This window comes from Haemaphysalis longicornis, unplaced genomic scaffold (assembly GCF_048455015.1).
Source record: "Haemaphysalis longicornis isolate Haplotype H1 unplaced genomic scaffold, Haemaphysalis longicornis Haplotype H1 scaffold_1, whole genome shotgun sequence".
Taxonomy (NCBI): domain Eukaryota; kingdom Metazoa; phylum Arthropoda; class Arachnida; order Ixodida; family Ixodidae; genus Haemaphysalis; species Haemaphysalis longicornis.
In genome coordinates, this window is record NW_027526203.1 from 259,249,276 (window position 1) to 259,275,903 (window position 26,628).

At 47.7% G+C, this 26,628-nt stretch overlaps 1 long non-coding RNA gene across 1 annotated transcript in view; it reads right to left on the minus strand.

Moving 5' to 3' along the window:
• LOC144169473 (uncharacterized) overlaps positions 1-23,054 on the minus strand; it is a 200,417-nt gene extending 177,363 nt beyond the window's left edge. The window contains exons 1-2 of the long non-coding RNA XR_013322451.1: positions 22,920-23,054; positions 21,709-21,911 (exon numbers count right to left, since the gene is read on the minus strand). This is a non-coding gene — a long non-coding RNA (uncharacterized LOC144169473). The remainder of the gene's footprint in view (positions 1-21,708; positions 21,912-22,919) is intronic.
• Between the last annotated feature and the right edge of the window lie 3,574 nt (positions 23,055-26,628).

Consider the following 26,628-nt stretch of genomic DNA (forward strand, 5'->3'; position numbering starts at 1 on the left):
CAGAACTTCCCATCCTAAAAAAGACATCTTGTTTTGCAGATATGTGCTCTTCTACACACTCGCTGTGCTTAGGGTGATGGAAACATGGCGACAGACACGCCGATAAGAAGTGCCCCTTGTGGTAAACTGTTGACAGCAGTGGCTGCAAGAGGACTGTCGCTGGTTCTTTCACGGACAAGTGCAGTATGCCCCAGATTCTCGAATACGGCGCACTCAGCGTGGTGTAGTGCCACATTCTCGTGCTGCTTTCATCTGCTTTCACACGTCCATCAGCCGAGTGGCTTCGATCTGACGCCGCTTCGCGTGAACAATAATAAAAGAAGAAATTGATCACGTCCGGCTTCTGCGGACTCTGCTGTGGCCATTTGCAATCCAGCTGCCTTCGGCATCTCCCTCGGATCGCGCGCAATAGCCGAATAAGTGCTGACACGCCCGAAAAGAAACGATTAATCCTTGAGGCTACCGGGCAGTTCAGTGCATATGGGCGTCTGCGCGGGGCGTCTGTCGCTGGAGTGGGAGTGGTGTGGAGAATTGGGCTGCCGTTTTCAGCGCCCTGGGAAGCGTGTGAAGACAGCAGGTTACGGCATACGTGGGTGGAACTTAGCCTTTCCGTTTACCGCCTGCCGCCAGCCATTTTCAACGCCGTAAATAACAACAGGTCGGCTGAATCTTACCTATACTGGTAATCGTTCGCCACTAATTTGACCGCCGACAGGTTGTAGAGTGGAAGTTGGGGTGGTTGAAAAGAGTAGGAAAAAGTGCGCCTCCACCTGCGCCGCTGCAGTTCAACAGTGTGAAATACAGTTACTGGGGTCGCGTATACAAAATCGCCGTGGAATAAAGCGCGCCGACGAAGAGGCCCACGGAGGAAGCAAATACAATAGCTTTGGTTCTCTTGCCTTTCGGCATACGAACTGATCAAATGATGGGTTCGTTCAGTGCCGTCGCGTTTACTTCATCCCAATCACAATCAATGCGCCTAAGCATAGACGCTACGTTGTGTACACACAGTGTATTCTAAATCGTACGTCAAAGGGGCCATGCAGAAAAAAACACAAGTTTGGTTTATTCGAAAGATTGCCTTCTTAGAATCATACTGACACCCCTTTTAACGCACACTTCGCTCATATAAGCTAGATAATTACGAAAAAAAGGAAATGGCCATGCGACGCACTAGCTCATTTCCCGCAACAGAACTTATGATGTCATATGCCCAGCTGCGGGATTTGCTGAGGTAAGCCAAAGCAAATGCAAACTAGGCAGGGCTTATAAGCTTGCCGAAGGAGCTGTTTGCGGCTAAATGTGATGCATATTCATTTTGCAGCAGTAAGAATGGTGGGTAAACAATGAAACTTACGAAAATACACGTAAGCATAGAAGTACCGATGCGCACTGCTGTTGGTACTGGGCGCACTATGCTTGTTTTAGCTGCACAGCAGTCTGCCGCTTTGGAGTTGTCTTACACGACACTGCCCGATTGGCATAAGCGACGTTGTCTTACGGGACCCGGCTTGTCGAGCGTACCCCATATTGGACAAAACGATTACTTTCTACCGTAACAAAAACAAGCCATGTGCAAATACGGTCAAAAACAAAGCAACGGCGGACAACGGTCCGCGGCTGACTATGGTAGTGCCGTCTGGGAGGACGGACGATAAGCAAGGCTGCAGAGTCTAATGCCGCACAGGAGGTTCCGTTGAATACCCGCCCTCACGACTTCATGGAGAATCAAAATTTTAACCAAAACTGATTAATTTCTCAGTGAATGCGGCATCGTTTGCTGCCGTAGAAGTGCTGGGGCGCTATAAAACACAAAAACTTTCGAATAAAACAAACTTGTATTTTGTCTGCATGGCCACTTTAAGGGATAGCTGGGCAAGCCTTGCAGAGGAAGCAAGCGTACGACGGACATACCGCGGCAGCTCATCGCTCTGTAGCCACCCCCGGTACCGACATATGCAAAACCCTGAAACATCTGTTCACGTCCTGTCCACAGTTCAGCTGAAACACACGCACATTTCTTCCACACCGCATGCGTCACGCAGGCAAATCCTTCGATGTCAGCCCCATTTCATCCTCACCCCACGTTTATTTCAGAATAGACCGGCGACATTTCTGCTACTCCCAGATAAAGTATCAGCTACATCACGTCACCCTGTCTTACCACTTTTTTTTTCAATAAGGGGTGAGGCCGTCATCACACCGTGGCTGAGATCTCGTGGTTCCTGGTCTCTTCCACAGATCGCATAGGAGTGATTCACCAACGACTGAGAAGAACCATTCCTTTGACCTTTCACCTCGAAAAACGTTTATTTCAGTCTTAAAGCCATTTAATCATCATCTTTCTATCGAATTTCAAGGCGCAGGCATGACGAACGTTAACAGGCAACTCGATGACAATGATCCACCACAGCGCCGATACTAAGCCATCCTGTTTTCACGAATAAGGGCAACCGGTGCAGCTCATGGGCGCGGTGGCTATCATTCTGAGGGAGATGTAATAGAATCACGTGAGTACGTGCTTAAAATTTGGATACCGAGAAGTCCTGAATCGATGTGTAAACCCCGAGTTCCTCGTTAGATAGGCGCGTTCAAGTGCTAGCTTCAATCATTTTTATTCTCTGGAACTCACATACACCTTTCCAAATTTTCAACAACGACAGCGTCTCATCTCGAGGAAGTGCAGTTAAACAGGAGAGCGTGCAAAAGCACTCGCGCGCAACGCACATTTGCTGAGAGCATTCTCTGCTGCAATTTCATTTCTTCGCTCGTGGATCTCGGCCTCAGGAGTACTAGGCTTGTTCGCACTCTTGGTTCACGCGCACGCATTCTCGTCCGTTTTACCACAGTGCTACATGCTAACACGCTCAGCAGCCTGTTGGTCGATCCACCCTTGATATTCTAGAGAAACTTGGAACACTGTGAGTGACTGCTGATGTACGTTGTGTCAACTTTTACCTGCACGTTTTCTGTACTGTATTCGAAAGGTTCGTACATCTTTCGAAATTTTCTTCAGAACATCTATTGGAAGGCCTGATCTGTCCACAACTGTATCTATAGGGGATGTCCCCTCCCTTACAAGAATTATAAAATGCTCCTTGGCAAACACCCGTGCTAGCATGCGAGTGATGCCAGCCATAGCCTAAATGTTCATCCGTGTCAGAACATTTACCATACGCATGATTTTTTATTCTAAACCGCTGCCCTGTTTTTTTATTGCAATACTTAAAGGCCAATCCAGAGTATGAAAGGATGAAAGAATTGATAGCATGGCTTACGAGGGCATAACATGAATGTTCAATTCAGCTATGACCTGGTAGAAACTGCTCGATTTTTTAAACCAGCTGAACGTACGCTGAAAACCCGCAGAAAAAGAAAAATGCTGCCAGTCTGACGAGAACAGCTGGCGCTCCTCTCCCATGGACCCGATCGCGTGCGAGTGAGAACTTTAGACATGGCGTTCGAGCCACGCTGGTCGTGTTCCCAGCGAGGAGCGAGAACAAATTGCGTCTTCTATCTTACGCCACCCATATTTCCTCCCCGCGTTCTGCTTTTGCTTCACGCACTAGTTCTCGGCACTGTTTGCGCCGCGCCAACCGGCACCACTGATTAGGCGGTGGCCGGGAGCCGCGCTTGATGCCTCATTAGCAGAGAGAGCGTGATCTCCAAGGAAAGGCGAAGACCGACCATCCCTGCTTTGCATCTCGCTCATTAGCACCTGCCGGCCTCCCTCCTTCCCCGCTAACCCCAAGTCACGCGCCGGTGGGCTCCGCGCGGGGGCCGCGGCGGCCGGCGGCTTGCCTCATTATTATTGTTTTTTATTGCCTTTTTTCAGTTATTTATTTTACGTTAGCGCGCTCGTATCATCCACGGCACCTGTGCCTAGCGGCCAAATCAATTTTGCAGTGAAGGCGAAAGAGGTTACGTTCCCAGCTAGCTTTGCACTTGTATGAGGGTCGAGAGCAGCGCCGTCACACGTCATCTGTTCGGAAATGGTCTGGTCAGGGTACAAGCGTTGCTTGATAGGCTCATCGGTTAGACGCGGAAGCAACTGAACGATTGTATCCCACCGTATTGCGGCGACACAGGGGCTGAAGTTAAATCTTCGCTGTTAACGCTTGCCCATAGATTTTATCTATAATGCCATCACAAAAAATTTGGAGCACAGTCCGTACGTGGCTTCCAGACTACAAATCTGGCTAAGATTTTTTTAATTGAGGCGTAAGTAGAGAGGTACACGGGGACAAATTCAAGGGAACCAAGCTACCCTGTCTTACAACTGCCTCGCTACTCTATCAACTGGTTGCAAGTGCTTGTCAACGCGGCTTAAATCTTGCATGCTTGCATGCGAAGCATGTCTCTTGCAAAGCCCACAAAGCCAACAGTAAAGAGGCAAAAGAAATATGTTGCACAGCCTTTATTGTTCTCATCAAAGGCGAACATTGAATCTCATCTACAGCTTTTGCTACATTCACCAACGTAGAATGCATTGCGCACGCAATCATACCTTTTTTTTTAAACAACGATGGTTTGGTTTCGAAGCGGCTAACCAATGGGAGTATATTAAAAAAAGAGAAATTTGGTGTGAGCGGATGGCACGGTATGCGTACGAAGTATACTAGAAGAGCCCGAAAGAGTTATTGGGTGCTGCGAATGCTGTATAACAGAGCTGTAAACAGAACGGGTCTGCAACCTCTTCCACAAAACTAGAGCAAACGTTACAGCGGACATTACACGAGTTCGCACACATCCATCGAAAAAGCCCCGCCAGTCTAATGAATGCCCATGTGACCTCACCGCAGTGGTATTCATCTGAACACCGCTTCAACGTTTACGAGCGCCACAGTTTCCCCGGTGCTGTCGTCGGGCCAGGGGGGCAGAAGAGCAGGGGAAATGGGGAAGGAAAAGCGGGAGAGGGGGCGGGGGGGGGGGGGGGGGGGGGTCGACTATGCATTGGTGCCACCTAACGTGCCGTACGCATGACGCACGTGCAGAAACATGCGGGCGAAATTCGACCAGTTCCAAAAGAAAACGGAAAGGCAAATGCGGCTGGTGTGTTCCCGTTATACAGCGGATAAACTGCACCGATTACATCACCGAGCGAGCGATGCCGAGCTGACTGCACTTTCGGAAGCCTAATCTATCGAGCCTCCTTTCGGCGCCACCTCCCCTCCCTTCTCCTCACCCTTACCGATTGGCCTGCACCAGGCGCTCTTTGAACGTCCCGATTTGCAACGCTCCGAAGGGCCGGGTGGAGAGCGCGTCTCGCCTTTTCGCAGCCGCCGGGCCCCGTCGGGACGAGCGGTGGAATTCCCCAAACGGGACCTCGGCACCCATATCGCGTCCGAAGGTGCGGGAGGGACCCGGAGCGTAAGGTCGTCCTCGCCGCGCCTGGCCGTCCTTCGCAGTGCGCGAGGCCTCTAGCAACGAAATGGCGTGCGAGAGGGTTCCCAGAGCTGGCGGGCGAGTCCCGTACGGTCCGGCAGAGGGGTGCGCGGGATGAATTATGAATGCTCATTTCGTCACCGGTATGCAGGCAAGCTCCACGCGCAGCTGAGAAAGGCCGTGGGATCCGCGCAGAGAGTGAGGGAGATTTCGTGTTTTCTACTCCCCGGCCCGTGAAACACCCCGAGGCCCTCCTTCTCGTGAATTTCGCGCTCTGCCCAAACCGCGCTGTTCTATTGGGTGACTGCAACGTATCTGGGGACGTGGAGGCACATTAAAGTTCCGTTTTATTCTTCATTCATGACAAACCGCTGCAGTTTGTATTTTTCTGTCACAACTTCGGGCATTGACAATTACTTGGATTCAACGTGCGAGTCCCACGTGTGCCTTCCCTCCCATTTATTTAGCGTTCTTTCACTCCTCCCCTGGAGGCCCAACAAGGCCGGGGGACTTAGGAGAAAAAGTTCGCAGTAGTGGGTCACGGCACACTGATGAGGCAAGCTTTGATGGATGTTCACTGCTCGACAGGCTTTCAGTCACCTTTCGTTTCACTCCTTTCTTTATTTCTTTCCTTCTTTCCTTCTTTCCTTCTTCCTTTCTTTCTTTCTTCTTTGTTTTTTGGTGTAACCGGCTCATAGAAGAGCACTTGCCCCTTTGCTTGTTGCACCTTTTCTTGTTTAACTCTCACTGTGCGAAGACAACACCCACCCACACACACACCCACCCACACACACACACACACACACACACACACACACACACACACACACACACACACACACACACACACACACACACACACACGCACACACACACACACACACACACACACACACACACACACGCGCACGCACACACGCACGCACACACACACACAAGCAATTACAGGCAATTACACACACAAGCAATTACAGAAGCAACCATAGAAGCTCTTGAAACTATCAATGCAAATTCGGTACCCAATAAACGCGACCATTATTATGGGTACTCGAGCATCCTTCCAGGCCCGAATAACAATTTTCACAACAATCATTTGACCAGTTCAAGGTTGAACACGTACGACGGACGCTAGCTGTTGGACCTGGGAACAAAATGCGCTGTACACGCACGTCACACTGGATGGAGCCAGGGACGAGTGTAATAGAGACAAAGCACCCTTGAATCGCCAGCAGAAAAAAAAAAAAAGAAATTGGCCTGGCTTTCTATTGTTTTTAGGCCAATACGGCTGCCGAGTAATTGCACTGTATGAAAGTGATGCTGCCCTGTAGAGTGCGGAGAAGTGCAGTTTCACCTTCCTACGGCCTAGGGTGAGAAACAAAATAAGGCGGTGATTAGAAGAGAGGCAATGGCTACATTGCATAGTCGCGGTGGAAACGCAATAGTGAGCCCGCATATCTAGACGTTTTTTATGTATCCCATATGCCGTAGCAAGAAGAAACAAAAATGCGAGGGACGAGGTTTGCAAGCATAAACCGTGATAAACCGCCCTTACGCACAATGGAAACGCCCAACACAAGGCGATGCATACCATTTCATTTTCATTTCATTTCATTTATTTACTCTCAGGGCCGCAAGGCGTTACAGAGAGGAGTGGCATTTTTACAGGACTAAAAAGTATTACAGCATATAATATTAGTAACAAAAATTACAAGAAGTCGCACACCGCGGACTTGAAATGAGCTGGGTCGGTGATAGTGATAATGGAGGTGGGAAGGTGGTTCCATTCGGAGCTGGTTTTGGGGACGAAAGAGTAAAAATGAAGATTTGATTTGCACATGGGTACTCCAACCTTGAACTTATGATCAGTCCGGTTCGAGACATGCGATGGTACTGAAAAAAGTGCATGTTTTACATATTCGTTGTAAAAAATATTTTGTGGAACAAACACAAACGGGAAATGGCTCGCCTTTTAGCATGATCAGGAAGGTTCAATGTTAGTTTCATATGAGTTACACTTGCTGTCCTCGAATAATTGCATTATACAAAACGAGCCGCACGGTTTTGAATAGATTCGAGATCAGTGATGAGGTTGTTAGTATGCGGATCCAAGACGCAAGAAGCGTATTCCATTTTTGATCGAACGAGGGTTTTATATAGTAGAAGTTTTAACGAGATTGGTTCTGAGACAAAGTTACGCCGAATAAAGCCGAGCATGCTGTTAGCCTTGCTAGTAACGTACTCTATATGTGTGCGCCAAGAAAGGTCACTGGAAATGTGAACGCCAAGATATTTGTATGTGTTAGCGGGGTAAAGCGGGGAACCATTCAGACTATATGTTGGCAGTTCTACTTTTGTTTTGGATTTGGTTATACGCATTGTCTTACATTTACCGACATTTAATTTCATCAGCCATGTGTCATGCCAAGCACTTACGTTATCGAGGTGGTTCTGCAAAATAGAAATGTCAGATGTGTTAGAGATTTCCCTATAAACTACAGAATCGTCAGCGAAGAGTGTGATAGGAGAGACGACGGTATTAGAAAGATCATTAATGCATATTAAAAAAAGGAGTGGTCCAAGCACAGATCCCTGGGGAACACCTGATGTTACAGGGCAAATACTAGAGTCATGGTTTATTTATTTATTTATTTCAATACCTTCAAAGCCCAGAGGGCGTTACAGAAGGGAGTGGTCACTGGCATTATCACCAGAAAACAAAAACAAAAGTGAAACAAAACATTGGGGACAAGCATAAAAAAAACAATAGTGGACAACAAAAATGCAAGGTAGTATACACAACAGAGTCAATAACATAAATGCAATTATAAGGAACAAAAGTATTTTTCGATGGCAATCTTAAATGAAGGTACATCGATTATACTAGCTATTGCAGGGGGCAGGTGATTCCATTCGCTAGCAGTTTCGGGAATAAAAGAGGCAAAAAATAAGTTAGTGTTGCAGTGGGGAATGTATACCTTATGGCGATGGTCAATACGGGATGATACATATGATGGCGCAGAAAGAAGTTCAGTTTTGAGGTATGCGTTTGAAAAATAAATTTTATGAAAGACTGACAAACGGGCAAATTTTCTGCGTAGGGCTAGGTTGGGAAGGTGTAAAGTTCGTTTCATAGCATAAACGAACTCTAACCATGTGGTTATTAACACTCACATACTGTGGGCGATCACTTAAGAAGAATTCAATCCATTTCAGTACATTTGGGTCAATATTGAGGCTACGGAGTTTAAAAAGCAGTAAGCTATGAGACACAGTATCAAACGCTTTAGCGAAATCAATGAAGATGCAGTCAATAACAGAGGAATTATCTGACACTCTGGACAAATCATTAGTAAAAGCTAGCAATTGGGTTTCGCATGCGTAATTTTTTCTAAAACCGTGCTGATTGGCTGGGGAAAATGAATTAGACTCTAGGTAGTTAACAAGGTGAGAATAAATTAAGTGCTCCAATAGTTTGCAAGGTATCGAGGTTAGAGATATAGGTCAGTAGTTGAATGGGCAATGAATGTCACCAGCCTTGGGTACCGGAACCAGCTTGCCGACCTTCCAGTCATCGGGCAGAGTGGCGCTCTGTAATGACTGGGTGAAAATAAGAGCCAAGATAATAGATGGTAACTCGTCAGTGCTTTTCAGGAATTTGTAATTTATACAGTCAATTCCTGCCGAAGATGTAATCTTTGCGTTTTTAATCAATTTGCGTATCCCAGCCGAGTCAATTGATATGGGCTCCATTTGTTGAAAATTTAGCTTTAGCGAGGTTAAAATGGCGAGTACCTTGTCTACTACACCGAACATTACCTTTAAGCAAAAAAGAAACAAAGAAAAAATAATACCACAGCCAGTCATACAAGTGCTTACAAATTAGATATCATCCCATAGCTAAGCAGAGGTTGCACGCGGCTATAGCAGGGACGCAGACAATACCCCGGCACAAAAAGGTACACAAAGAGGTAACTGAAGGATTACAATAAACACTTCCAGAAGTTTTGTCTAACAGCAACGAGAAAAGAACTAATAGGACGCGAATTTTCTAACCCCAACTAGAATTTACACCCAGGAATCAATTTGACTCTGCAAAATAAACACACATACTGCGAGGCTTAGTGATTGCTTCCGAAGGTACAGGTAATCAGGCATTATGAGTAAAAAATAAGCAGATAGGGGACATGGAAGAGTAGTTGTATGAGCAAGGCCCATGGTGACGGTTCCCATTACACTGCTGATCTGGCTGTAGGATACCCTTGATCGTGCATAACCTTGCAGCGATGTATCTCACTTTTCCTCGAGCGATTCATATTCAGCCCTCTAGGGAGGGTCGTCCTAGCTTCATCACTCCCCGCCACCCCCTTTGCCTGAACAGAAACTCTCAAGCGTGAGCCCGAGCGCAGAAAACAGCTCTGTAACCGAAGCGCTCCCAAACCCTTTGTGCAATCCAGCTGCTTGGCGGACAACGAACCACGCCACATGAACGAGAAATATAGCGCCGACGGGGCGCTGTCCTGTCGTCCACGACGTGAGAGGCACGTGTGCAACGCACCGTGAGATAAGTGACCACGGAGTCATTCGCCGCAGCTTGCTTTTTTTCTCCTTTTCCCCCAAGTTGCGTGGAACGTAACCTTAAGGCAGGAGATATATGAACACGTATGGTGCGCCTCGAAATATGGTGTAGCTCGTACAGAACCAATGATCAACGCATCCGTCGCAGTTTCCGGGATTCCGGAAAAGGGAGACGGCCAGCTAAAAGGAAGGAAAACAAAAAGGGAAGCTTAAGAATGGGCCATCTTCGCCATTACGTCCGCTCGCGACGAGTAGTGGCCCCGGGCTTTTCCCACTCCAGTGAGAAATGCGGAAAGAGTATACGAAAAAAAAGTTATGAGGGAATGGCCACACTAGAACAAAAAAAGGGCTTGGTGGATAAAAAAAAAAAAAAAAGCTGGCCCGAGGATGCACTCCTCGGGACGACAAAGGAGTCGGCTCGGAACATGGGCCAGCAACAAAGCGCGCCAGGGATGAGCGGCCCAAGTACTGCGTCGGAGCGGAAGCGTCGGCAGCGTCGCAGGAAACGACGGTCGGGGTAGCAGCAGAAGCCGATTCCGAAGGAGGAACCGCCGGACAAAGGGCTTCTACTCCGGGCGTTTCTCTCGCACTGCGCACGAGCTCCAGTCCTGGCAGCACTGCAGTGCCCAGCGGCCGCTCTTTGACCGCGCTTTCCGATTCGCTTCGTGGATCGACGACGGCCAACGCCGCTGCTGCTGCGGCCGTTGTTGTTGCTTTGGCCGTGGCGCGTATGACCGTTGCCGCTCTCCTTCTTCTTGGTTTGCCACGTCAGCGGAACAATCGATCCCCGACACATCGGTCCCGAAAAGCCCCCAGCTCGAGCCTCAGAAGTGGCCGTCGGTGGCACAAAGGCGTCCAGCTCGCTCTGTAATTCTTTCTCGTCAGGGCGCATGCAGCGGCCCGAAGAAAGGCTTGCGCCGGCCGGAGCTTTATCAACGCGAGGAGAGCCCGTGACCCCATTCCAAAGACGAGTGATTGGTATATAGGTTGCGCCTTTTCTGAGCTAACCCGTCAGGGTATCTTATATATAGGATACCCTTTAACTTTAAGTTACCACTCATTAGGTCCATACGCGCACTATAGTGCGCGTATGGACCTAATGAGTGGTAACAGCACTAAGTGTCTCGCATTGTTATGTCTAAGTTACATCAGTGTTAATTTCCCCAACAACCTATTCTACAGACCTGTTTTATATTGATAAACAAACTGGTGGAACTGCAGCCATTGGCTGCGAAAATACCTACGGTTTGTGAGCCGCCAGAACTTTCGGCAAGAAAAAATTGGCCGCGTATCTGCTCCTTTCGTTGCAAATGCCGTCAAAAGACGATAGCCTTCATCGGCTTTTGCGAAGTAAATGCCTCCCTTCGCTTTCCCGCTCACCTCTCATGTTGTTCCTCTTGCGTCGCGCTCCTCCCAAGGTAAAGACGCCAAAGCTTTGCTTAAATCATTTTAAATTTCCCGCGTTCCACTGCTCCAAACCGGGTGTCTCGATGCGAACGCTGCCGTACGGCGAAGACGCGCGTTAATCGAGGCGCCCTACTTCAACGTTTATAGAACCGTGTTTCCCTACTCCACGAGCGTTGCAAGCAGAACGTGGAATCTATCTAGTGGAACCTTTCGTAACTGTGGCCACTTGATTTCTTAAAATGGCACCAGAAGCTATAGTGGCGCGGGCGACCGCAGGCGACGGCGGAGTGAATTCTTTTTCTGCAGTTGATGAAGTATTTAATTTCCGAAAAGTCAAGCATGTTTGATATTTTTTATAAAGGAAGACTGCAAATATCACTTCTGTATTGATTTGTTGTCTCATATTTGCGTAATGTCTTGTTCTTCTTCAACAATGTTGACAAGTATGAACATTACACCGGACATAGACGGGTAGATTCAGCTGTGACTATATAAGACTATTGCGCAGGCATTGTTTTGCTGCGCACTGTAGTGGAGGGCTCCAGATTAATTTTGCCCAACTGGGCACCTTCAACGCGCTCTCCAATCTTGACACATGGTCGTTTTTGTTTTTCGCCTCCAGCAGAAAAGCGGCCGCCGCGGCCGGGATGGGACCCGCGTGCAATTGGCCTCAGCTGCACGACGTTTTAGCCACTGAGCCATTGCGGCGGGGGAAGTTTAGGTGCCGTCTGCTATCACAGTGCGCACACCGTCGGTTTCTTTGGTATGTTTTGTTTGTTGTAATTTGTTTTCGCTATGGCGGGCGTTTCTTTTCTGCTTTCTTGCGACAGTTTTTGCTACAGATTCACTTCACAGCACGACGTGACCAGTATGCGGTGCGGGATTCTGGAATAGGTTTTCACTGCAGTAATAATAAAACAATTTACACAATGAAAAGATAATAGTTGGCCGTGAGAAAATAAAGCGTAACGAACTCAATGTAACAAACCGAACCATGTAGCGCGCAAAATGGATAGCAGGCAACAAGCGCAATTCCGGTAGTTTTGAAACTGCAGGCTGATAGTTGACCCGTTTGAAGGCTGATAGCTTGCCCGTTTCGTTTAGCAACCTGGAGTAGGTGTTAGGGTCTACACACTCCCATTTAGTCGTGTGGCAGTCACACTGAGCTAGGGCCGTCGACACTTCTGAGGCCGAGTCCAGCAGACGACGCGGTACGCGCTTTCTGTTGGAGCTTTGCCAGTGTTCCTCCCATCTCCTGTAGGTGTTCAGGGATTATTATAATTAACGTACGAGTTAAATATTCGTTGCTCACAGAAAACTGGCATGCCTAGACCACACACAACGCGAAGCAAAGCGATGTTAACAGCGTAAACAACACATACCAATGTGGAAACTTGCGTTCTTTACAACACGCGCAATCGGTACACATACAAATCAAACAAGTATTTTTACGACGGGGTTTTCCTCTCTGTTCCAGGGAGGAAGTACCAAGGAGGTTGCAAGAATGGCCGCTCACTCACTGAATCGGGAGAACAATCTGACGGCAGCGCACTCAACGGGAGGGCGTGGCTTCACTCCCCCCCCCTTCCATTGCAACACGTGAACATACTTCGTGGTTAAAAGTTCATTTGTCTCCGGAAATTGACATGCATTCACCAGTCATCTGCTATTCCGTGCCGTGTGCAGTAAGTTTGTTTTATATTGGCATGTGTAGCTTAATCTATAGGAACAGTTCTGAAGGAAAGGCGTTTTTGTACTGCTAGATTCCTAACGCGTAACTACCCGCTGCGCGTTAAAGAATTTTTACAGTGCCTAGGCGGTCAATAACTATCCTGTCACGCTACCTCTATGAGACGGGCCGTACTCATACGCCCGTTTCTTAACGGTATGAAGGGGGGAAAATGCAAGGCGGTCTCCCAAATTAATGCGAAATTGAAGCACACCTACTGTTCGGGTGTGGTTTTGGAACACAGAATGTCAAACAGGACCCAAGCGGAGTCAAACGCATCCTCGACCACACGACACACAAACTCCTTGTGGCGTCACTGGTTCGTACACGCGTACGGCAACCTTCTCGAGCTAGAGAAGTTTCACGACAACGCAGTGCTTGGTCCGTCCGGTGACATCGTTTCTTTGCGGCAGTCACAGTCAATTTCTGGGTGCTTTTTCATCACTGCCACCACGATGTCGCCTCATCCTGCTTGTGCGTCTTCTTCGGTCGCTGATTTTGTTAGGCAACAAAGCGCGTGATAAAGTTTAAAGAAGGGTCACACAATCAAACACCTGCCACCGCTAAATCGAGTGCGCCTCCGAAGAGGAGAATGGGTGAGGGCGAAAGGAGAGGCCACAGAACCGCCGCCAGGAAAGGACCCGTGACCGAACCCCTTCTGCCGTGATAGGAAGCGCCCTTTGACAGGCGCTTTCAAGAGGAGATGGGAAAGGGCACGCTAACGCGCTGTATTTGCAGGCGCTGCTGCGCAAATTGGCGCGTGCAGTTTTCTGTCATACCATTGCGATTACGGCGAACGGCTGCGTAAGAACTGCGGCGTAAAATGGTGAAAGAAGAAAAATCTCCGTTGCCCAATAACGGCAATGCATTGCAGAAATTAAACCACGCATGCAGCGGGCGGCCCGCCCCTAACAACTCACCCGAACCTTCTTACATATCTTGATGGCTCACGTTTCGTGATGCTCTGGGTACCTGTTGCGCGGTACGTTCCATTGTGCGTACGCGGAGCATGATAGTTTATTTTGGTATCGAGGGGCGGGAGGCCAGGAGTCGTGGCCGTTGACAGGTGGACGGCAGTACTCCATAAAGAAAAATAGAGGGACGCCTAGGACTTTCTAAGAATGTCAAGGCGAAAACCTAGTTGGACCTTCTGTTGATCTGCTGCTCAGCTGTCTGTTGAACTCTCATGTTGCTCTTGCCGAGCCGCTGCCGCAACTTCATCATAGCCGTTTCGTCCCGATGGCTGTTACGACGAGCGGCATTTCGAGCTTCTCTAGCCTCCTCCGCCATGACGTACATTCTCGGCCTTCCACGACCGCGAGGAGGGCCTGGCGCGTCGTCACCCATAGCGGTGAGCAATGAAGCCCTGAGCCTATGCAGCAACATATAAATAGGGTTGTTCATTGTCAGGTTTTATATTTTGTCAAAGTCGGGGGGCAAAAATCGGGTGCCATCTTTCAAATTGATAATCGGAGAGAATTCAGGCTTTTTTTGTTTTGTAAAAACATTCCAAAATTCGGGTTTTTCGGGTTAAATCTAGAGATTTACTAAATATTACACCAAGTTATATTTATTATGAGGTACCACGAGCTTCCTAAATGTAAGGCGTTAAAACTGGTGTCTTTTTCAAGCTGGTAATCCGGGGCACATCAGGTTTTGTAGCAAATACTATCCGAAATTTGGCGGTTGTTTGAAAGGAATCAGTAATGATGACAGTAAATGGCATTGAAAACCTCCAAAAAATTAGACACTTTATTCACGAAAAGCTGTTCATGGATTTTTTACACATTCTTGCTGACATACATTGTCATCTGAACTCATCTGAACGCGGAACATGTATGTCTTTATTCGCGACCTGTTCGATCGTTGAACGTGTCTCTGCCGGTAGAAAGTTTTCCCGACATCACAGCTTCCATTAGCTAGGCACAGCAATGTCAGTGCCGCATTTGCCAGCGTGCAGTAGCGAGCGGTAGAGTCATTACAATACTCAATGAGTTCGAAAGCCGCGTTTGTGGGCCTTGCTTCTAGCAATTACTGGTTGAGAACGGCGGACCTTCAGCGCACGATTGTGCAAATCGCTACTTTGAAAAGGTCCTGTTCTGTGTAAAATCGGGCTTAACTCGATCCTTCTGAAACATGCTCTGGGTGTAACAATCGGTAAAATCGGGTTTTACCCCATAACAAACAAACCTACATATACAAGGCGCGTCTAGAATGTTCTACGGGTGCCGCCACTGCCATTTCCCTCAACGTTCCTACTGCGCTTCTGCCGACATTCTCTCCTCCTCACGAGGTGGGCCATTGCCCTTTTCCTTCCTGCTCTTACCAATACTAGATGGTGTCGCTCGTGCTGCGCCTACGTTGTCTTTTGCCTAAATTCTACTCCGCTCATCGCCCTTTCCCAGAGCCTTCCTCTGGCGCTGAAGTTTCTCTTTACAGAAACCCGCTCTGATTTCATATACCTCACAGCATGCCCTTGTAGTCTAGAACGCGTTCTTGTAACATAGAGATGTGAGGCTTTTGCCTTTAAGATTCATCCAGCACACAGCGGCGAATAATACTTTAGAAAATCGCCTATCGATGTGTAAAGGGTGCATCTCCGCAAGAGCAGTGTTACTGCGGGGAAGCATCAAAAGAAGTGCGAAGGCAGTACCGGCAACGACCGCAGTCCTCCGACCCTACTCACCGCGCTGACAGAAAAGTACACTCCTTAGCCTGCTGTCATGTGCTCTCTAACAGAGAGGGTGTTCCCCTGCAGCCGTTGTTGTTGCTTGACATCACAGTGAATGCTTTCCACCCACAGAATCGCGCTGTTATGCCTTTTTCAAGTTCTATTTTTGGGGATGTCTATTGTCATAGCATCTCTAGATGTGCGTTGAGTTGAACATGCGTGAATTGTCGCAGGTGATGTATACCTGCCTGCAGACAATTCTTTTTGTTCGGGAGTATGTTCGTACTAGACAAGTATCTCATTGCGACGGTCATCCCTGCCATCATGGTGATAAGTACGGCTAAGGGTATTATCCTCCTCAAGCTTAAGTTTTAGGGTTTGCTGAAGTTTTGAGGATTGTGTATGATTCTGCCGCGCTCTCAACCCCACTCCATATACTTTATATACGAGCGCTTTTAAGTTTTAAGGTTGCAAGCAGGATTGAGGTGTGATGAAGACATCGCATGAAGAGAGAGAGAGAGCGATCTTTAATGAAGTCTGGCGATGTTAGCTGGGCTAAAATGCCTAACTTGCTACGCCAGTTGCTGACGGGATGAAGATGATGACGATGATGTTCAAGAAGTTGATGCGTACAGATACGGCGAGTTATTTACAGCGACTGGTCTAGACCTGTGTGTCGCAGGTACTCTATCAGAGCTTTGGTAGCCCTTAAAGCACGTTTGGGACAAGCCCATGGTCCTAAAACGTCCTTTAGCTGCATGTCCTACAGCTCATCAATACAGTAGGAGTGGGAGTGAGGTATGGAAAGGGGGTAGATTCCTTAAGTGTACCTCCTTTTGCCTTAAAAGTGAGGAAGTGGTTAAGAACAGGTTGGTAGCGCGTACGTTTTTGTATAGCAGTTTCAGGTGACTGTGCTTTTTTTTTTAATTCTCACGTTAATGGTATGCGCATTTTTTTCTTCAGACAGAGTTTGCATATGATACACGTCTTTCTTATCTGTTAAATGCCGCTAGACTGATTCGAGATTGTGCCACCAGAACTGACTTCGCAGGATCACACGAGGTGGAGGACAAAAATAAGCCGCAGGTTCGAACCCCCCCCGCAAATTAGACAAGAGTCGCAACTATATACAAATAAAATGCCGACCGCTCGTGTGTGCGTGGCTCGCGGCGACCGACCAGCATCCCCGGCGCACGTTTGTCAAGCCAAGAACACCCACTTTGGGAGAAAAAACAACTCCAGCGTTCGCAGTAATCGTAGTAGCGACCCTTGCTCGGACCGAGAAAAACACGTCATAGCGTACGCCCCTCCCAGATGATGCCGAATGATTGTCACTTCAAAAAAAAAAAAAAAAAAAGAAGCAAGCTCACACTACATAGCAACAATGATGGAGTATGTTCGTTGCGGCAGCGGAGCAAATTGGCTCAATCGTGGATTTAAACCGTCCTGATGATCGTGAAGGTTGCGTACAGCTTCGCTACCTTCAAGCCTTACGCGTTAGTGTGAGCTTCCTTCATTTTTTTTTTCTAGAGTCCCATACATGGCACCGTTCACTTCCCCCGAGGACTCATAACTCCACGGCTTGTACTTCAATTGCTAAATCAAGTTTGTCCTCTGTCTCCCTAACCTTACCGAGGCAAACCGGTACAAGATCGCCTGGGCAAGAAAGGCTTAGCGCGCAGGAGACATGGACGGTGGCGAGACAGGACATGCGCTTCGTCGCCATCGCGTCTTGTCCCCGTCGATGTCTTCTTCGCGCTAAGCCTTTTTTAAAATTATTAGCCTACTTGCCCAATGACATGTTTTATTGAATCACGCTGGTCCTCGCGGGAGAACCCTGAATTGGTTCACGTCGCACATTAAGGACGGAAATGCGAACTTTTTGTCTCTAAGCTGTCCACATGTCTTCTAAGTGTTAACACACCCAACGTACCCAACACACTTTCAATGCCAGCCTGGAAATGCCAGACCGTACACCGATCGAGTCGGTCCCTGGGCGATATATCACCCTTCAGCCGTATGTTATAACGATATTTTGCATGCGCCACTGAAATATTTTATCAATTTAATATGTTGCACTCTGTTCACATCAGGTCCTCCTGTATCAGATAACGCCTAAACGTCAGCGCTTTAAACCTACTTACAACCTCCCTGCCCATAAATCTCCCCAGCACTCCTTAGAAGAGCAAGAAACATTCCGCGATTATGTGGTCATAAACCTTTAGCTTTTAATTTCGCCACATTTGGAGTGTGTAGGTTCGGTGCTCCAGGGCAGTACACCGCTAATTCTACTTGTATTACTGGTATGGTGCAAGTAAGCCGTGGGCCTTACAAGCAAGATAGGTGGCGACGGTGGGTGTGCTAGCGGTGGGGCGCACAGTTCTATCATGCTGGATTAGTAAACGTGTTCTATTACTAATAATGTAATTCCGTCTGGCTCTTTATATCAATTCATATGGCTTAACAAGCCAGCCAGTTCTGGCTACCGACCACTACAGGCCGTTAGTTAAAGAACCATTTCTGTGTTACCGTCACTCACAGACAATGTACCCGCAAAAAATGACAGAGCACCTTTTTTGAGGCAAGGTGTACTAATGTAGTCATGTAGCGTGGTGAATAAGTCGCTGCTAGGCCTCCTTAACTCCGTTTTTTTTTTTCAGTGCCTTGTTGAGACGCGCCTATTGTTGACGTCCCGATTCTCTCGCCTGGCATGAAATATAATCGCCATTACCGTCTGCCACATTCTTCCGCTTCCATGTATACCTTTCGCTTAGCGCATGGAATCGCCCAAGCTTCATGGAAGCGGAATGGTCAGGCCCTCTATTTTCACGGATAACCGTCGTGGCAAGGATGAAATTCGGCATGCCACCCACAGGACTGGCTAGAAAGTTAGCTGAGCCGACGACTTGCGCTGTCAAAAAATGGCTCCATCTGCCGAAAGTACACTAATATAGCGGTGAGAAAGGTCGCATTGAAAAAAGGTTTGCAGCCATTTTACAGAAGTTTTTTCTGAAGTTTGCATTACTGAAGTTTGCATGATCTGTGTGTTTGCTTTCCAACGCCCTTAACTGATATAATTTATTCTTATGGTTAAACTAGACCCATGAGGAGACCCAGAATACGATTTGACGTTAAAAATGTGGTATGCGTTCTGCTGTTAAGATACGCGACGTTGACATTTTGAGTTTACTGATGTAATAACGGAGAACAGTTTTTTTAGTCAGACAGTTTCTGTGACGTCGTTATTTGCTTAATTTGTTCTATTGGACGCTGTGATACCTGGTTCGGGTGCACTATAGGTAAAGCAGAGCCACGGATGGCTTCTAGAATGTAGCTAATGAAAAAAAAAAAGCCCAGTTGAAATTGTGGTTTTGTGCTCAGGATCTACAAATCGACTATAAGGTGCAGGCTACGGGTTAATTTAAACCACCTGGTGTTCTTTAATGTGTTTTGACACGTCGTAAATAAGGGCGTGCTTGTTTTTTCCCCCAGCCGAAATACAGCCTCCGGAGCAAGAAATAAAACCCGCTTCATGCTCGGAGCATCAAAACCATTTTGAAAAATGCAACCGTTAATTTTTAAAAAAATATTTTTCCCCTTGTATTTTCAATTGTGAACTTGCTTTATTCTGGTAGCCCAGGTACACGTTTCCTTTTTTTGCTTCTGAGTTATGGTACATGAACCCAATCGCTGAAATTTCCCGTCTGACAGCCCATTATGGTAAGCTACGTGACATTAGTTATACATACGGAAAATAGTAGCCTATATATTTTCATCCGTAGCGCTAAAAGTCGATTGAAAGGAACGGTTGATAAACAAATTACCCTCAGTTGGCAGTGCGGTCGCTGTGGCTATATGCAAAGCTGCTTTCAGTATGGGAAGCCGAAGAAAAATTGTCATAATAATTTGTGCTTCCCTTTTTTGCAGTATACTAAAGAAGAAAAAAAACTGCCTTCGAACTCCTGAAGTATTGAGTGAACAATAAAAACAAGGTTCAAAATTTCCACTCTATGTCCTGCCATTTACCGATGGGGCGACGCTTTTAATAGGGTTAAAGCTGGCGGTTCGCAAAAAAAAAAAATTGCACTGAACAAAAATATTCTGGCTTACAAAATGGAGATGTAACTTTAACTGCTATCATTCTTCTGGCACTAAAGCAATAAGCCTTTAAATTTCTTTGGGTCTGCTTCGCTACGACGCCCTGAAATAAAAAATAGCAGCGTCATATTGAACAAATTTGGTGATATTGACGTCCAATTTTAATTAAGAATGGTCACTTCGCTGACAAACCACGCATTTCAGAGTGCCGTGCTGGCATTGGTTACTGCGCAGTGTAGCCCACATTTTAGTGCCAAGTCGTACGCTGTTCCCGATCATTGGCCTACTTAGTTCCTTTGTGTATTGTTACCAAGTAGAGCCGCGAAGTGTTAAGGAGTGTGTGGGAAGGTTTGGAGCTGCAGTTAAACCTGGATATAAAGAAGTCGACGAAAATTCGCATTTTTTTTCGTTACATCCAGGTTTTCGTTACGTGCAGGTTTCGACTTCAAGCTCGCGGGAATGAAGCAGAAACGAAGCCAATATGCTAGTCATCAGTGATGCTGAACTCACCCTCGTTCAAGGATATATTTCACACTGAAAAACTGCGTGGTTTGCGCTTTCTACTACTACACGGCCCCAGAATTCACAAACGTAACTAAGTATCACTTTTGCTTTTTGATACTTTTCGGTGCCTTAAGGCGTTTCAAGAAGCAAACTTACGCTGAAAGGGAGCTTTTTGCGAACTTCATGCTCTTTTTTTCTGCAGTCAAAATTGTTGAAGGGATGCTAGCTGGAGCCTGGGACACTGTACCGGGCGGTGACGCTCTTCTTTCTCGCCGGTGGAGACGGAATTTAAAATTGCGAGCTTGTCTTGAAAAGACAAATATTTCCGCATTCAGGCAGCAGAAATCATCCACGAACCCATGCCACATATATCAGGGGACACACGCGACAGCACGCCGACAGGCAGGGCTAGCCCCTAACCGACACCGCACTTACACGTGGAAACGGACGAGAGATTGCGGGGCGGGCGAAATTCGCTAAATTAGTGCATTTCGCTAGCCTATTTTTCAGAAAAAGGGGAAGAAACGTTGACTCATCAGCGTAGCGAACTCGTTACATCCAGGTTAACCGTCGCAACTCCTTCGTTACATGGAGGCGCAAACACATGGGCTTCAACGAAGGTGGAAATGGGGAATTGAAAAACTTCGTTAAATCCTAGAATTCGTTACGTAGAGGTTCGTTACATCCCGGTTTAACAGTATTGTAAGTCTAGATTATAACTGTCACCGTGGTGATTAGCTTACGAAAACATTTTTGGAGGTGAGTTTTGAATGCGTTTGCTTAGCGAGAACCATTCAATACAAGTAGAGATGCCATCCCACAGCCTAGCGCAAGTGACGCACTGGCGTTTTTCTTTACTAGAGAATAAAGTGGCTCTCAGTTGTAACAGAAAGGGGGCTATTTATTTATTAGAAGGTACCATTCGAAATCCTTCTTGTTGCGTTTATACCAGTTTTTTTTTTTATCAGCGTTACCTATGACAATACCTTTTAGTTTCTCGGCACAATACTGCGCATTATAATTATTCCTTCACGTGTGAAACTAATGTCCCAAGTTTTTAAATGATGGTATTAAAAATTCGGAATTTTTGGAGGCAGCAAGCTTCGAAAATTGTACTCGTAATGACTTCTTATTGGTGGTGTGCAATATTTTGTAAGGAAGGCACGCTGCTTCAATAAGGGGAACAGGAGCAGAAAATAAAGAAGACCACAGCCTATTCATTCTTCTTGGCAAAAGTTAAGGGTGATTTCAGGAGAACCCTGCCTGAGCCCGGTGAGCCCGATGCGGATCGTATCAATGTTACGTAGGGCGACACCTGAAGAGTCCGGAAGGGACGTACCTGGAGAGGAGCATGGCCCCGACAATCTTAAAACCGATGGCCGCGGTCGGGCTGGTAGCCAGGCCGCAGTCAAGGCTCTTGAGTGGTTCCGCCACTCGATGGATCCTTGGTCTTCCGGCGGCGGAGGGGAGGATGATGAGGGTACAGAGCGAGCTGGTGGTCTATCCGCCGCGGCTGCTACCATCCCCACCACTCGATCACGTCTAGAAATCAAGGACCATATGCGTCATATGGGCTTCTCCTCGTAGGCGTCGATGTAAACACAAAGAAATTGAACAATGTAGGCAAGAAATGTTGTGGTATCTTCACTTTGGAACATGCATCAAATTGATTAATCTGAGAAAACGGTTATGCTTTCAGCACTCAGTATGAGATAAGGATGTGAATTGAGGATATCAGAAATCTCTACAGAATGTTCCTCCGTGGCATTGTTTACAGAATATCGAAGTTAATCGATCAAAAAACCGTTACGTTTTCTTTTTGTGCGCATTCCTTCACGCGGCGGCCAGTCAATCGGTGCTCGCCCTGTAACGCAGTGCAAATAGGTAGAGGCCTTTAGGTTTGTTCTCTTACATGGAAAACCTATGGCACTAACCGACGCATTTACAATGCCTATAAGCTTCTCCGGTGTTGCGCTTCAACAGTTCTACGCTGCTCAAAGGCCTAGCAGGGGCCATTTCCCTGCTTTCCAAAGTTTCACTTGCAGAGTCAGATGCCTGTATCTGACGTCGCCGTGATGCAATTAGTACGCGGCTGTTCGCTGCGTTCCTCTGTCAGTGCGCAAAGCTAACATGGAGGCGGCCGGGCAGAGTTGGCGCATCACGTATTTCCAGTTAGCTTATCATTACTCATGCGCATAGGCGGCCGTGCGGCATAAATTGAGCGCGTGTTCCGAGCCCCTCCCGTATCATCGTCAGGCCGCGAAACTCGCATTAGGCGTCTCCAATAGTCGAGAACAACTCGCAGCCCATTGCCGCTATCTGCACGTACACGGACAGCAGCGGTTCGTGTTGTAGCCTCTGGCGCAACGAAAGCGACCCTTTTGTTCAAAGCGCGGGCCCGACAAGCCACCACCGTAGCGATCTGGCGAATGAGCTCGCCAGGGAATAAAGATTGCAAAAAATAATCCCGCGATATCGCGAAAGAGCATTTAGATATCTGCGCCCATATTGACAGAAAGCGTAACACACAGCATTGAGTGTTGCACTCACGCACGTATAGAGAGAGGGTAGGCCACGCACCCTGAGAGTGTACGTGTCAGCCGCATGTAGAGAACGAGCAGATTGCGGTGGTTTGCACATGTGCATCGCCGATTGTCGTCGGCCCAGCCCTCAGCAGCAGCGGCGTATCTCGCCTCCCCCGCCTGTCTGGCTCCTCTCTCCCCTCTGGTTTCTTTTGCGGCCAGGCGCATACCGTTGCCGCCGACTGACTGCCCGCTCCCTCCGCGTTATCACGGCGCATTTTCCGCACGGCTGGCAAAAGGCTTGGCCCGCACTGCTTCCACCGCACAGCGGCGGTGGGACGTGGGCGCAAGCTAATTAGGAAGATCGACTTTTCTCGTTGTTTGGCGCTCATTTGATCAACACGGGCCGCAACAGAGGCTTGCTTTGTCTCGTGAATTTTTGACTCCATTGTGCACAGTTATTTCTCTGTTATTTAGCGGCATTCTTCGCTGCTTTTCTTCCTCCTGTTCTCGGTTCTGGCCAAAGGTGCTGCGTCGGGGCTCCGGGCTGGTTTCTGCGTGCGTGCCCTGAATCCGCTTTGACACTGGCTCCCAGCTCGGAGGCAAACATAGCCGAGGTGTCCGTTACAAGCGCAACCCATGATAGCGTTCATGCTCGCCCTGTTGTTCAGCGATGGTGTCGTGTTAGGTCTTGTTTTGCCCTTTTGTTGCAAATTCGCGGAGCAGTGGCTGGGTCAAACGTCGCCCGAGCTTCGCACAAGAGGCTCCTTGCTTTCCAGTTTACATATCTGGAAACCGCTACCACCGTTGTAGCTCCCGCATGTGAAGAATTTACGTATAGTTTGGAACAACTAACACCTGTCCTGGGAGTTTGTTTCTTTGTGTCGAGTGGTTTCAGAGAACGCGGCTCTGGAACTACTCGTTTTTTTCGCGTGCTGCCAACTGAAATTCAATGGAGCCATTCGGGGAAAAGGGTCGCGGGATATGATGCCAACGCAGCCGCACCACTTCCGGCCGCGTTTGTAATTGATTAATAGCTTCGGCGCGGACTCGACTCGGCAGCTCTGAGGCGTGTACACGCGAGCGCAGCGCACGTCGCGTACAACTGAACAAGCACGTCTGTTTGCGGACTCCGTTTCTGACGTGCCCGTACACAGCGGCCAGCGAAGGGCCGCAATCCCACGGCACGTACTTACACACACTGCGCAGTGCAGGCCCGGCGAAGCACAAACAAGAGCTCACTTCGGGCCCGTTGTTTTTGCTTCGCCTCTCTCCCCCCCCCCCCCCCCCCCCCTTTTCTCCTAGCCTCGCGTTGCTTCCCAGCCCTGTGGGTCGTGACCGGCTGTTTGTTGGCATCGTGACTGGCGGGTCACGGCGGGCTGTGTCTGTCCGGCGCGTGATCCGCGCATCGGGCGTTGGCGCTCTGCTGGGAGCGCTGGCGGCCGTCCTTTTGGTGCCCGCCGGGCTCGGAGAACTCTGACCTCAATTACCGGTGATTAGCTAATTCCATTCCCTTAAAAGGAGCACTCTGCCTTTCAATCGAAACGGCCGTTCTCTTTTCGCGCTCGTTTCGAGGCTGGCCTGCTGACGTGGGCTCACCCGCCGGCCGGGCTTTTCTTTTGCGCCCGTCGGGGGAGCGAGAGAAGCATTCTGATGAAGGCGCTTTCGCCGCTCAGCTGCCCGGGATAGTGTAGTTCAAGTGACCGGCCTGTTGCGGCTGATTCGTGGGAGAGTTGCGGGCACAACGATGAGAGGAGAATTACGCAAGTGTTAATGAGATTGAATTGTGGGAGCAAGAACCAGAACAAGGTGGATGGCCATTCGATTTGGCTGCAGATAAACGAACGCGCCGTAATAATATCAACGCTACCGTCAGAACAGAGAGCAGTTTAGGCCGATGCCATTTTGAATTACATCTCATACAAAGAAATTGTGACTGCACGGAAGAGTCCCACCGCACGTGGGGCGAAAAGCAGCGGGGTGTCAGGGTGTCAGGTGGACATTACAGCTCTAATTTTTCTGCACACGTACCCCTAGACATAGGGAAGGCGAAAAGCAAACCTGGTTTCCTTTCTTTCCTGTCGCAGGCATAGCTCGATCTGCTTCAATTGTGTGAGAGAAGAAGGAACCAATAACTTTGCTCTTAAACTTTTCAAGTAAGTTAGCAGCTAATATATTCCGCTTATATGGGTCCATACAAATTGCCCTTCGGCTCCAGGAACAAACGCGCCATTTCTCGCGTGTTTCCCGGAGGCCCGCACCCGTATGTAACTATACAGAGCCACATTGCACGTGGCCGATTGCCCAGATAGCGCAGCCACCGCATGGCCGATACCATGGCGCGATAAAACGTGTGGTGGTATACGGCAGCACCATATTTTCCCTGGCTATTCCTTGATTAAAATCTAGTACAGCGACACTGCTTATAGGGGCAGCCAAGAGCCGCGACCAGCCTCACTGCGTTTCTGAACGATATTGATAGTGTGGGTAGGCCAAAAACACCCAAAATATCGATGCAACTAAGAAACGCGCAGGGGGTGACGCCTCGCAGCCAGATAACACAGCATAGGACTCGAAACAACATGGTGAGGGAGGTTCTCTGGCAGTGAGCACCGGGGGCGTAGATTCCATCCCCCAACATTTTCTTGGTGCTGCATGTCCCCTCTCCTCTCCTTTCGGCCGGTTTTTTCTCCATGCTATGTACACACCGAATTGGTATATTAAAATGTACGTTTGTTGACAAAATGGTTCCTGTTCTAAACATCACAAGGCCTTTCTTTTTCGTAAGAGGTTTCTTTTTTGTGAGAAAATAAATGTTCCTTCGAATGAAGTCTTCGAATTCCTGCGTGCATTCGAATTTTTATGCAGAAAAAATTGATTGAACGAAACACAACTAAACCTTGAATTTTAATAAAGTAGGAGAATGACTAAGATATTGTCTAGGCGCGGGCTCTCTTTCCTGTTACTATTTTTTTATCTTCGGCGTATAACACCCCATTAAAAATATTTCGACGCCACTACTGAGATGCCCCTCTACAGAAGCCAAACCCATCTAAATATTTTTTACGTTTTCTCTGTTTCGCAGCAACATTGTTTGCGGCAGCACCTACATTACTCCCATTAAAAAACTTTTTTGGAGAACGAACCACGTTGCGCAATATTTTTCTATAGTTTCATTATTTCGTACATGCAAGTGAGAAAAGTTTCCAAGCTGGGCCCTTTATTGCCTGCTTCATAACATAATACGGGGCCAGAAGAAAAATTGTTCACATTGCCTTTGTCGGATGGAACTATCAATATTAGGCAAACAAAAAAAATTTAGTCCTATATAACGGCAGCGAATATTTAATAAAATCGATTTCAGTGTGCTACGATCTGGTTAGAATTCTTCAAAGACCGTTTACTAGCGCCGTTAATAGAACATGCGAATATTATGAAGCGTCGCTAACCGAGAACTGCAGCGATCTTAGGCTCTTAGCTGTAGCCTGTCGCTTGCTGTAATGCCGAGTAGAAAATAATGGAGAATTACTTTGAATGGGCTTTCGTTTTTAAAAGAATACGACGTAAAAAAAAAACTAGGGCACCCAGCAAAGATCTAATGGTAATGTTTATTTAATTTCATCGAGCAAACAAAACTGTAGCAAACTGCAAGGAAAATTGGACCTTATTATATTATTTCAAATTTGTGCCGCTTAGTAGGTACTGGTGAACGATTTTAACTTTTGACCGCAAACAGC